The sequence below is a fragment of the Astatotilapia calliptera genome, chromosome 12 (genome assembly GCF_964374335.1).
Source record: "Astatotilapia calliptera chromosome 12, fAstCal68.1, whole genome shotgun sequence".
NCBI classification, from domain to species: Eukaryota; Metazoa; Chordata; class Actinopteri; order Cichliformes; family Cichlidae; genus Astatotilapia; species Astatotilapia calliptera.
In genome coordinates this window covers 6,842,119-6,854,439 of record NC_137433.1, presented here as the reverse complement: position 1 = coordinate 6,854,439, position 12,321 = coordinate 6,842,119, and the positions used below count along the sequence as shown (strand labels likewise).

General features: G+C 40.1%; 1 long non-coding RNA gene across 1 annotated transcript; it reads left to right on the top strand.

The window, feature by feature from the left end:
- The first annotated feature begins 779 nt into the window (after positions 1–779).
- Positions 780–2,587, top strand: LOC113033881 (uncharacterized). The gene is made up of 3 exons (XR_013900823.1): positions 780–1,105; positions 1,531–1,623; positions 1,709–2,587. It is a non-coding gene; the product is annotated as an uncharacterized LOC113033881 (long non-coding RNA).
- The last annotated feature ends 9,734 nt before the right edge of the window (positions 2,588–12,321 follow it).

Below are 12,321 nucleotides of genomic sequence, written 5' to 3'. Positions count from 1 at the left end.
TTTTGTAGATTCAACTAAAGAAATTACTTTTTTGGGGGGGGGGGGCAACAAGCTGTTAGTAACAATGTGCCTTACAATACAACAAAACTGGTATTTTGCTACATTTTCTGTTGTGTAGGTGTTTTCAACTCTTGAATGGCTCGTAGCTAAGGAAACAAAAAATCTTCTAAAAATGGACAGATACTGAACTAAAATTGAGTGGGGAAAAGCAGCAAATGGAACTCCTTCAGAAAACCTCGAACTTTTGCTAGAGATCACATTTTAAAAATTACTAGTCTGGCTCACTGTATGCAAAACAAAGAAATGAGTGGTGGCTTAAGACTACAGAGGACTGTAAATGATCAGAAATGTCACTTTTAAGTGTCATGGCACACAGTTGAAGCTATTATTGTTATAATGTTTTATTTAGGTATTTAGGAGACATATGGTTTGTAACACTTGTGGACAGACACTCTGCAAGGCTTTGTAGTCTTCGTGGTGATGTCACAATCAGCTAGGAAACAATGAATTGCAGTGATCCTTACTCACCTGAATTGTCTTATTTGACTCTTCTGTAAAACACAGGGAGACAAAACGGTGTCCATATAGAATATGTTGTTTCAGTGTCTGCGGAGACACTGGATATTTAATTAATACTATGGAACATCAAAACAATCCAAATCACGTTAGTACTTTTGCACTCAGTGCAAACACTATGCATGAAACTTTGTCTAAAATTCCTTAGGTATTTTACATCTATTTAAATTCTAAACCATTGTTTAAACCAATACCACAAAACACATGTTTACTGTGCTTATGAATAGGCACTTCTGGTGGACTTATTCTTCTACAACCATTGTCCTAGAATTTTTAGCGATCTGTCATTTCAGTTTAGCTGGGGGTGTTTGGTGATTTAGCTTTCATGGTTTTAGGAATCAGCACTACAGTGCATAATATATTGCCAGGAACAGGAACCCAATGATGGCCCGGTACCCACACATTTCCACGGCTATATAAAAAGAAGGCCAACCCAGATGTTCTATTGTTTGCTGAGGACTGAGCAGAAGTGAGAATTTACTGTAATCAGTCTGGAGCGTTTCTATGGTGAGGACACTCGACCATTAAGGTAGGTTCTCAATCATAACTTAGCATTTCACTTTACTGAACTTGTTTTAGTTCAAGATGTTGAACAACTTTACTAACATTCAATAATGCATTTAAATTGAATTCTAAAATGTTTACTTGTGTTACTCTTTAATTCCTTCAAATAGTAATAGATTAGTGGATGCAGCAATACCCTCATTTAAAACTTAATGAATTTTATGCTTGAGACAGTTAAAGGCAATGTTAGCAAAGGGTTGACAAATTTAAATGTAAATCAACCCCTCCCCCCAAAAAAGAAAAAAGATCTGTGCCACTACAAACATGATTCCAGAAATGTCTTTTTTAACAATATTTGAGGTGGAAATCATTTTTAACTGAACCAAGAAGAAGGTACTCTGTTTGTCTCTCGATGTACACACTACCAGTTTACCAATATGGTTCTTTTAGTTTGTTTCAGCAAATACAGGAAGGACAGCAATGGCAGTCCTGAGGGCCACCCTTTGCGCTGTCCTCATGGTGACTCTAGTGACAGCTAAACCAGTGAGTAGCTATACTACTTTACTGCTACATTTTCCCACTGTATAGCAAAGATTGGTGGATTTGTGACAGTTTCATTATAAAACAGGTCCATCTGAAAGAAAGTGAGGATTCACCCAAGTCATCAGAGTCCAGTGAATCCAGTTCATCAGAAGAGACCACCACTAATGATAGGTCTTCACAGGAAACCCTGCAGTCAAATACGCCGGATGCTACAGAGAACCCCCTGGATGCAGCACCGCTTCCCTCTGCAGATGCAGGACCTTCTCTGGCCACTTCTCCTGAAGACCCACAAACCTCTGCTGACCCAGATGCTTTACAACTTGTGCCAGATCCGTCTCATACTGCGATGAGCGTTGATGTTTCTTTAGATGTGCCCAATTCTGGTCCCACAAAGGACTCTGTTAACGCTGTTAACCCTACCCACATTCTACCAAACACGCATCCTTCAGGGCTTTCAGAGACTGGTGTAGTCATAGGTACAATCCAACCACAAGTCATTACCACATACCAAGGATCCACCCAGGGTGTCACTCCACCCTTTCCTACATGTGTCATCCAACCAACACCTACAGCCCCACCACTGATACTCCCTATTGGAACAACACTAGATGGTGGTCCTGTCTGTTTCACTTTCCAGGTCACAACTGCTGAGCCAGATCCACCTAGAGGAGACAGCATTTGATCCCCAACAGAACACAGAAATTGTTGTTCATTTAAGTTTGAGTTCAGCCTAGGTGACCAGGACAGACCACACTATGGCTGTACATATACACAACCTTGACTTGATACTTATATAGATGTCCTAACTACACATGGCTTTTACTTTGCCCTCAACCTTGGCAAATAGGGGGGAAAAAATGGTGCTAATGTATATGCTGTATATATACAATAAACACATCTAAAGCTGTTGCAATAACAAAAGTACAGTCACAATAAATAAATTAATAAACAGCTGAAAATTAAACTGATTAAATGTTTGTCTCAAATCCGGTGAACTGTTTAGTAAAATGAGTGTGTTTTTTTTATTTTTATTATTTATTATATTTTATTTTCAGATGTTACAGACGGGACAGACATGAGTGAAATAATAACTGTAAAATAATATTCATTTCTTCGGTAAGAAGTGTGTGCTTCTAAAAGAAGCTAAAAAATTCTCAGTTATCGACTGGGAATGAAGAGATTATAAATATATTCGAGAATGCATATAGAGATGGACCCTATCAAAAAATCATTTACAAATTATATTGTTCACTGATCAATCTACGGGGTCATGATACAAGATATGTTAAAGGAAGATGGGAAACAGAGAGCAATCTATTCTTAACAGGAGAGGAATGGGACGGGATTTGTAGGCAGCAGTGGTCAGTAACAAGCTCCCCCTCGTGGAGGGAATTCAGCTGGAAGAATGTATTTCGTTATTTTATTACCCCAGCCCAAAAATCCAATTATTCTCAGAACACAACATGCTGGAGGCATTGTGGACATGCAACAGCAAATCATTTTCACATTTTTTGGGAAGGTCCCCGTGTGGTTCCATTTTGGAAGGAAATACATAAGGTCATGGAAACAATCTTCCAAAAGAAAATACAATTTCATTTTGCATTATTGTACCTAGGCAACCTAGAGAGTCTTAATCTATGCAAACCGGATAAGTATTTGTTCAGTGTGCTGTCGGTAGCTTGCAAAAAGGCCATAACTGGCCTTTGGATTAAAGAGGATATTCCTACCATAGATGAATGGATTGATGTGATATATAATATTTTTGTTATGGAAAGAATAACTTTTAGGCTAAAGTGCCAGGCGGACGGGCATACTTCTTAGTGAGTTCGTGGAGGGGTTTGGCTATAGAGATTGACAGACCACGTGACTTTCGCGCATTGCATGCCGGTAACTCGTGGCAAAACAATCCAAGTACTGCATCAAATGCAAGCATTTGCAGCACCGCAAAACGTTCATTCTTCGGTTCCAATAAATTCTTGCTTTTTCTTTGCCCCCCAAAAAGGTATGTACAAAACGAAGGAGAACAATGCTGGTCCGTACAAAGACAGACTTAATGAAAAGTCAAAGAAAAGATACGAGGAAAAAAATCAAACCAGTGAAAGTGTCAGACCCTTATGAGCACACAGAGGGACAAAATACGTTAGCGTGCTGCCCAACTTTCACCACGCTCAGATTTATAATTATACGGTTCTTGGAGTGAGTGGATACACTCCTGAAGTTTAGTAACTTCAGGTCACTGCAACAAGCCCAGGTACAGTTTACCGACGGATGGGTACAGGACCTTGAAATGCACCGTGTAGAACGAAAGACCATCGTACGTATCATAAGTTTACCAGTCTCACAAATCGTCGTCATAAATACACATTCGTTAACCGTTTATTAATAGGACCTTTGAGCTCAACGGTAATTAATTAGTAGTGGAAATAATTTCTGGTAGCATCACAGAAATGTAGCAGTGACAATAATATTGTATGCTGTAATCGTACTGGGCAATTAGTGATACAAAACAACTGTTTTATCCTGTGAATAAAAGTATATGTTTTTGTCAATATACCATGGTAATAACAGAAGCGAAACGCAATATTGTGTCAGGACAATTCACTATTTATGCACAATAAATAAAGGAGCATTTGCTGTTGCATGTCCACAATGCCAATGGATTTTTGGGCTGGGGTAATAAAATAACGAAATACATTCTTCCAGCTGAATTCCCTCCACGAGGGGGAGCTTGTTACTGATCACTGCTGCCTACAAATCCCATCCCATTCCTCTCCTGTTAAGAATAGATTGCTCTCTGTTTCCCATCTTCCTTTAACATATCTTGTATCATGACCACGTAGATTGATCAGTGAACAATATAATTTGTAAATGATTTTTTGATAGGGTCCATCTCTATATGCATTCTCGAATATATTTATAATCTCTTCATTCCCAGTCGATAACTGAGAATTTTTTAGCTTCTTTTAGAAACACACACTTCTTACTGAAGAAATGAATATTATTTTACAGTGTTGCTGAATCACATACCACCATGCCAATCAGATTACTTATTCCATGTGAGGGTGAGGAGGTGACCCTCCTGGATAAGATGGTGAAGGTTTGCTGCGTTTTGGTGAACAGTGTGATAAAAAAAAAACTGATGTGATGTTCTATAAGGTGGTTTTAATAAAAAAAGAGGCAAAAATTAGTTCGTTTCTTTATTCAACTTTTGAACAGTGGTGCTAACCCTAACCCTACTAACCCTAGTGGTGCTAACAGTGGTGCTAACCCTACTAACCCTAGTGGTGCTAACAGTGGTGCTAACCCTAACCCTACTAACCCTAGCCCCCTAGCCCCTTACCCTAGCAGGTAAACGGCACCGAGGATGGTGGCCGTTATGGGAAGAGGTAGAACTAGACCTACACCTAGAACTAGACCTACGTTCCTTGTTAGGTTGGTAATGTCACTCATTGCTTTCTCACACCTTACACGCCTCTGTTCCTTCCTCAACTCTCTTACAAGGTTGTCTATCCTATCATTAATCACTATGCGTTCCTCTATGAGGAGCTCTAGGCGCTGAGCTATTCTCTCCATTGGATCACTTTGGGGCTGCTGCAGGGACAAGGTCCAAAACGGCGGTACCTGCTCCACGTCACGGGTTCTATTTATGGACTCACCTGGCAACTTTAGTGATGTCACTGCTGATGTTGTCACTGTTGGTGTGACCTCATGACTCATTCATGCTATCTGAACTGTGGTGTAATTATGAGGTCACAGGGGGATGTGACACAACAGAGAGATGAATCTGGCATTGATATTTGACATCACAACAGAGAGATGAATCTGGCATTGATATTTGACATCACACCAGAGAGATGAATCTGGCATTGATATTTGACATCACAACAGAGAGATGAATCTGGCAGTGATATATAATGCCATATATCAAATGATCACTATGGCATTACTGAGAGTTGAAAAACTGTCTAAAGTCTTTCATCTTTAATAAAATGATCAGCGTTCTGCTCTACCAGGTGTAACAATTGAGTTTAACATCCAGGCATCCATGAAAACGGAATTTATGACATTTAACGGAGTTAGAAGTTAGCAGGGAGTTAGCTCGCTAGCTTCTATCTGAATACAATATAGCATGTCCTGACTGCAGGGTTTTGGAAACAAATTAAAACGTACAACTCTGCTATCACTTCCAGCATAAATGAAGACAGAAAACTAAACAGCAGTGACGTTTGTGGGGTTACTGAAGTTTGGCTAGCTGGTATATAATGATGTGCTACGTGACCGCTAGCGACACAGCTACGACACAGCTAGGTCCACCCTACCAGTAGGGTTGCCAACCGTCCCTTAAAATACGGAATCGTCCCGTATTTCGAAACAAAAGTACACGTCCCGTATTGAGCTAATAAGGGACGCACTTTGTCCCGTAATACAGTGAGAATCAAAAGTAGTCTATAAATGTTTATGGAATTAACGCTTTGTTTGAAAACATAATTCCCAGCCCCTCTCCTGCTTTGTGACCAATGAGCTGACAGCACACTTATGACAATTCGAGTATGACAATTCAAATTACCGCTCATCTCATTGGTCGAGGAAAGGTCGCTTACGGAGAAAATACCGGAAGACAACAGATGACCACAACAAGAAGCATGGCCAACAGGGAAACAAACGCCGTCACTGTGGTGCAAGTCTCGGACGACAGTACACCTAAAGCTGGGCAGACACTGTGCGATTTTTTCAGTCGCGTTATTCAGCTCCTGCTCAAACTGCACGATTGACTCGCAGGGGTTAGAAGTTGGTAGGTCACGATGCAGGTCTCACACTATCCGGTTGTTCAGTCTGACGTCACTAGCCGTGTCTGGGTCTAAACTCCACTGCAGGTCCATATATCAAACGATCACTGTGGCATTACTGAGAGTTGAAAAACTGTCTAAAGTCTTTCATCTTTAATAAAATGATCAGCGTTCTGCTCTACCAGGTGTAACAATTGAGTTTAACATCCAGGCATCCATGAAAACGGAATTTATGACATTTAACGGAGTTAGAAGTTAGCAGGGAGTTAGCTCGCTAGCTTCTATCTAAATACAATATAGCATGTCCTGACTGCGGGGTTTTGGAAACAAATTAAAACGTACAGCTCTGTTATCACTTCCAGCATAAATGAAGACAGAAAACTAAACAGCAGTGACGTTTGTAGGGTTACTGAAGTTGGGCTAGCTGGTATATAATGATGTGCTACGTGACCGCTAGCGACACAGCTATGTTAGCATAATATAAACAAGCTAACTTTTTTTCCACTCGATAAAAGTTAACGTGAGTGTTCTCGGTGGTCAGAAACAAATGTAATCGCATGGCAGGATGCTGTAAAAGGACCAAACTTCAGCCAGGAGAACAACTGAGATAATCCATCCACAATACGAGGTTAGTCATTCATATACTGTTGCATGGGCTGGGCTGTAGTTACATCCTAAGGTTTTAAAAACTGAGCTTAAATAAATGATTAGTGGTAATAAAAGCCGAGGGAGGTCAACAGGGATCACTGACTGTTTTAGGAGCTTTTTGAGATCAAATAGAAGAAAATACAAAACATTAAACATGTTAACAACACAAAAGCCATATTAAACGCAGACTACTTTAGACCCGGAAGTAGGATTCGTCGCGTCATCACTGAACAACCGGATACCGCCCGATGCTCTGATGCGACCTGAGTGCTCACACTGTGCGTCCATAAAATTAAGGTTATAACAGAAAATCTGTCGCTCGCTCTCTCTGTCTCTCACTCACACAGACACACCACCACCATCAACTTTGCTAAATTGCTAATGAAAAACATGATCAGGCAGCTGTGATTTAGCAGCGATGTAGATCCAACTATTTTCACGGTTGTTGTGGTCGTGATAATTTTGTGAGGCCACATCGAAAAGGCTCGGATGAGCTTTTCAAAGTTCTACAAGTTGTGCCTCCATCGCTTGTGTCCAGATCACACGCTGCACAGCCGTGCTGCGCCATCTTTTTCACGGCGTTTACGTGTTTGCGCGCGAGCAGTGTGAGCGGCTCACGAGCGATTGATGATCGGGAGCTGGTCGTGAGGTGTTAATCACTTCTCGTTACCCCACGTATACTACACGACGCACGATGAAGGCCAAAATCGGTCCGATCACTCAAAAATCGGCTCAAAATGGGCCTAAAACCGCACAGTGTGAGCCCAGCGTTAGAGCAGCAATGTTTGTTCCCCTCAGAGAAAGGGAAGAATGGGAAAAGGAAAACACCTGGCTGGAAAAAGTTAATATGGGCATGTGCAGTGAATATCAGCGCTATGTGGCCAGAAGTGTGATAATATAATTTATTTTGTGTAATAAACGACTGCAAGGATAGATGATTACAACAAATAGATGACTAATACATAAAAGTAATACATAGATGAATAATGATGATGAGTTAAGATGCGTAATCATGGGAACAAGCGGGTTTTCAAACGGGAGCAGCTGATTAGCATTAGAAAAGCTGAAATAATACCTCAGCTGAAGCCAATTGTACTAAATGCACTAAATGTGCACTGTTACAAGAATATTTTTCTTTCTATTGTTTTCTATTATTTTAAGTTAAGCAGGACAGAGTTCTTTTAAAGAAAGATTTACTTATATTCTCAAAAGTTAAGCATGACAGGCTTCTGTTTAAGAAAGAGACCTGTTTTATGTGTTAATGTTGTCATTTTGAGCTAAAAATAAATGGCTAAATGATCATTTGTTTCACATGTGTTCATATCACAAAGAATACACATCTACTTAAATCAAATTCAAGTCAAAGGGTTAAAAAAAATAATTTCACACACAAAAAAAGAGCTAGAAAATTCACCACACTGGGAAGGGTGAAGACAACTGGGTCGCCCGGCCCTGGCCACGAGGTGTCCCTTATTTATTTTTCAGGGAGTTGGCAACCCTATCCACACTGGAGAGAGACCGTTCAGCTGTGACTTGTGTGGAAAGTCTTTTTCCTTGAAGGGTTACCTAAAAACACACCAACTCATCCACAGTGGAGTTAAACTAAACTATTTGCTAGTTTAGTTTAGTTTTTGTTATTTGATATTTTGAATCACAGCAGAGAGACGAATCTGGCATTGATATTTGACATCACAGCAGAGAGACTGGATGTGATGTCAGAAAGATGACTGTGATGTCAGAACCCTCTAAATGTTGTAATTTACAGATGGTAAATGGCCTGTAGTTGTATAGCGCTTTACTAGTCCCTAAGGACCCCAAAGCACCTTACATATCCAGTCATCCACCCATTCACACACCGGTGACGGCAAGCTACATTGTAGCCACAGCCACCCTGGGGCGCCCTGACAGAGATATTTAATTCCAAATTATTTGACTGCATCATTGCGTCTTTGAGTTATGACCCAAACTCTCTATCAACTTTGTGAATAAATTCACGTCCCCCTGTGACCTCATAATTACACCACAGTTACACCACAGTTCAGATAGCATGAATGAGTCATGAGGTCACACCAACAGTGACAACATCAGCAGTGACATCACTAAAGTTGCCAGGTGAGTCCATAAATAGAACCCGTGACTCCGTTAAATGTCATAAATTCCGTTTTCATGGATGCCTGGATGTTAAACTCAATTGTTACACCTGGTAGAGCAGAACGCTGATCATTTTATTAAAGATGAAAGACTTTAGACAGTTTTTCAACTCTCAGTAATGCCATAGTGATCATTTGATATATGGCATTATATATCACTGCCAGATTCATCTCTCTGTTGTGATGTCAAATATCAATGCCAGATTCGTCTCTGTTGTGATGTCAAATATCAATGCCAGATTCATCTCTCTGTTGTGTCACATCCCCCTGTGACCTCATAATTACACCACAGTTCAGATAGCATGAATGAGTCATGAGGTCACACCAACAGTGACAACATCAGCAGTGACATCACTAAAGTTGCCAGGTGAGTCCATAAATAGAACCCGTGACGTGGAGCAGGTACCGCCGTTTTGGACCTTGTCCCTGCAGCAGCCCCAAAGTGATCCAATGGAGAGAATAGCTCAGCGCCTAGAGCTCCTCATAGAGGAACGCATAGTGATTAATGATAGGATAGACAACCTTGTAAGAGAGTTGAGGAAGGAACAGAGGCGTGTAAGGTGTGAGAAAGCAATGAGTGACATTACCAACCTAACAATGAACGTAGGTCTAGTTCTAGGTGTAGGTCTAGTTCTACCTCTTCCCATAACGGCCACCATCCTCGGTGCCGTTTACCTGCTAGGGTAAGGGGCTAGGGGGCTAGGGCTAGGGTTAGTAGGGTTAGTAGGGTTAGGGTTAGCACCACTGTTCAAAAGTTGAATAAAGAAACGAACTAATTTTTGCCTCTTTTTTTATTAAAACCACCTTATAGAACATCACATCAGTTTTTTTTTTTATCACACTGTTCACCAAAACGCAGCAAACCTTCACCATCTTATCCAGGAGGGTCACCTCCTCACCCTCACATGGAATAAGTAATCTGATTGGCATGGTGGTATGTGATTCAGCAACACTGTAAAATAATATTAATTTCTTCGGTAAGAAGTGTGTGCTTCTAAAAGAAGCTAAAAAATTCTCAGTTATCGACTGGGAATGAAGAGATTATAAATATATTCGAGAATGCATATAGAGATGGACCCTATCAAAAAGTCATTTACAAATTATATTGTTCACTGATCAATCTACGGGGTCATGATACAAGATATGTTAAAGGAAGATGGGAAACAGAGAGCAATCTATTCTTAACAGGAGAGGAATGGGATGGGATTTGTAGGCAGCAGTGATCAGTAACAAGCTCCCCCTCGTGGAGGGAATTCAGCTGGAAGAATGTATTTCGTTATTTTATTACCCCAGCCCAAAAATCCATTGGCATTGTGGACATGCAACAGCAAATGCTCCTTTATTTATTGTGCATAAATAGTGAATTGTCCTGACACAATATTGCGTTTTGCTTCTGTTATTACCATGGTATATTGACAAAAACATATACTTTTATTCACAGGTTAAAACAGTTGTTTTGTATCACTAATTGCCCAGTACGATTACAGCATACAATATTATTGTCAGTGCTACATTTCTGTGATGCTACCAGAAATTATTTCCACTACTAATTAATTACCGTTGAGCTCAAAGGTCCTATTAATAAACGGTTAACGAATGTGTATTTATGACGACGATTTGTGACATCAGCAGTGACATCACTAAAGTTGCCAGGTGAGTCCATAAATAGAACCCGTGACGTGGAGCAGGTACCGCCGTTTTGGACCTTGTCCCTGCAGCAGCCCCAAAGTGAGCCAATGGAGAGAATAGCTCAGCGCCTAGAGCTCCTCATAGAGCAAAATAGAAGGATTAATGCTAGGATGGAGAAACTTGAATGGGAGTTGAGTGCACTAATTGAAGAGAATGCGACTGAAAGGAGGCGTGAGAAAGCACCACAGAGTGCCCTTAGCAACCTACGTCTAGGTGTAGGCATAGGTCTTGCCATAACGGGCACCATCCTCGGTGCAGCTTACCTGTCCACCTTGATTGGCTTATCTTGACATAATAACTATACTGTGCTCTCATTTATGTTCAGCTTTATTTTGCCCTCACCTCCCAACCAGCCATGACAGAAGACTGCCCCACACTGAGCCTGGTTCTGTCACAGGTTTCTTCCTGTTAAAAGGGAGTTTTTCCTGTCCACCGTTGCTCATAGGGAATCACTTGATTGTTGGGGTTGTTAGGTGGGTTGTTTTTTTATTTGTAATTTGCTAATTAAAATAGAGAAAAATTATATTTAAAAATATATATTAATTGCTCTGTGTGTTTACTTCAATGAAGACGTGTATTGACATGAACAAAGTGCAGTATTCCAAGATGGCATCAGAGTTTTAACACCTTTTATACTCATATTTTTATAATTATGTTAAGTTTAAAAGCTCAAAGATAATGACATAGATGGATCTGTTTCTGTTATTATCACAAGACCAAATTGGTCGCACTCTAGGGCCCTGAACAATTAGTTAATATTGTTCATGAGACTAAAGTCAGTGTAAATATATGTGGCCAATATTCTAGTTATTATATTAATCATTATAAGTTATTACAGCAGTGAGTTTGAACTCTCAAATCAAATCACTTATTGTCACATCACATGTGCAGGTACACTGGTACAGCACATGTGAGTGAAATCAACCCGTTCTCACTCCCGACGCGCAAAATAATGACGACAGAAACACACACTTCTTTTTTTTTTTTTTTAGTTTATGTTTTATTAGTTTTCTTATTTATACGACATATACAACAAATTCAATTTAATCACCGTGAGGGGGAAAGCAAAACCAAACCGAACAACAACAGAAGAGACAAACGGACCAAAACAAGACCAAACAAAACACAAGAATAAACAAACCAAGAAATACAATGACATTATACAAAATCGGGACTCCCATTTTGTACATATTTCAACCATTTCAACCAATATTCTTCAAAAGAGTCCGCCTGGCACTTTAGCCTAAAAGTTATTCTTTCCATAACAAAAATATTATATATCACATCAATCCATTCATCTATGGTAGGAATATCCTCTTTAATCCAAAGGCCAGTTATGGCCTTTTTGCAAGCTACCGACAGCACACTGAACAAATACTTATCCGGTTTGCATAGATTAAGACTCTCTAGGTTGCCTAGGTACA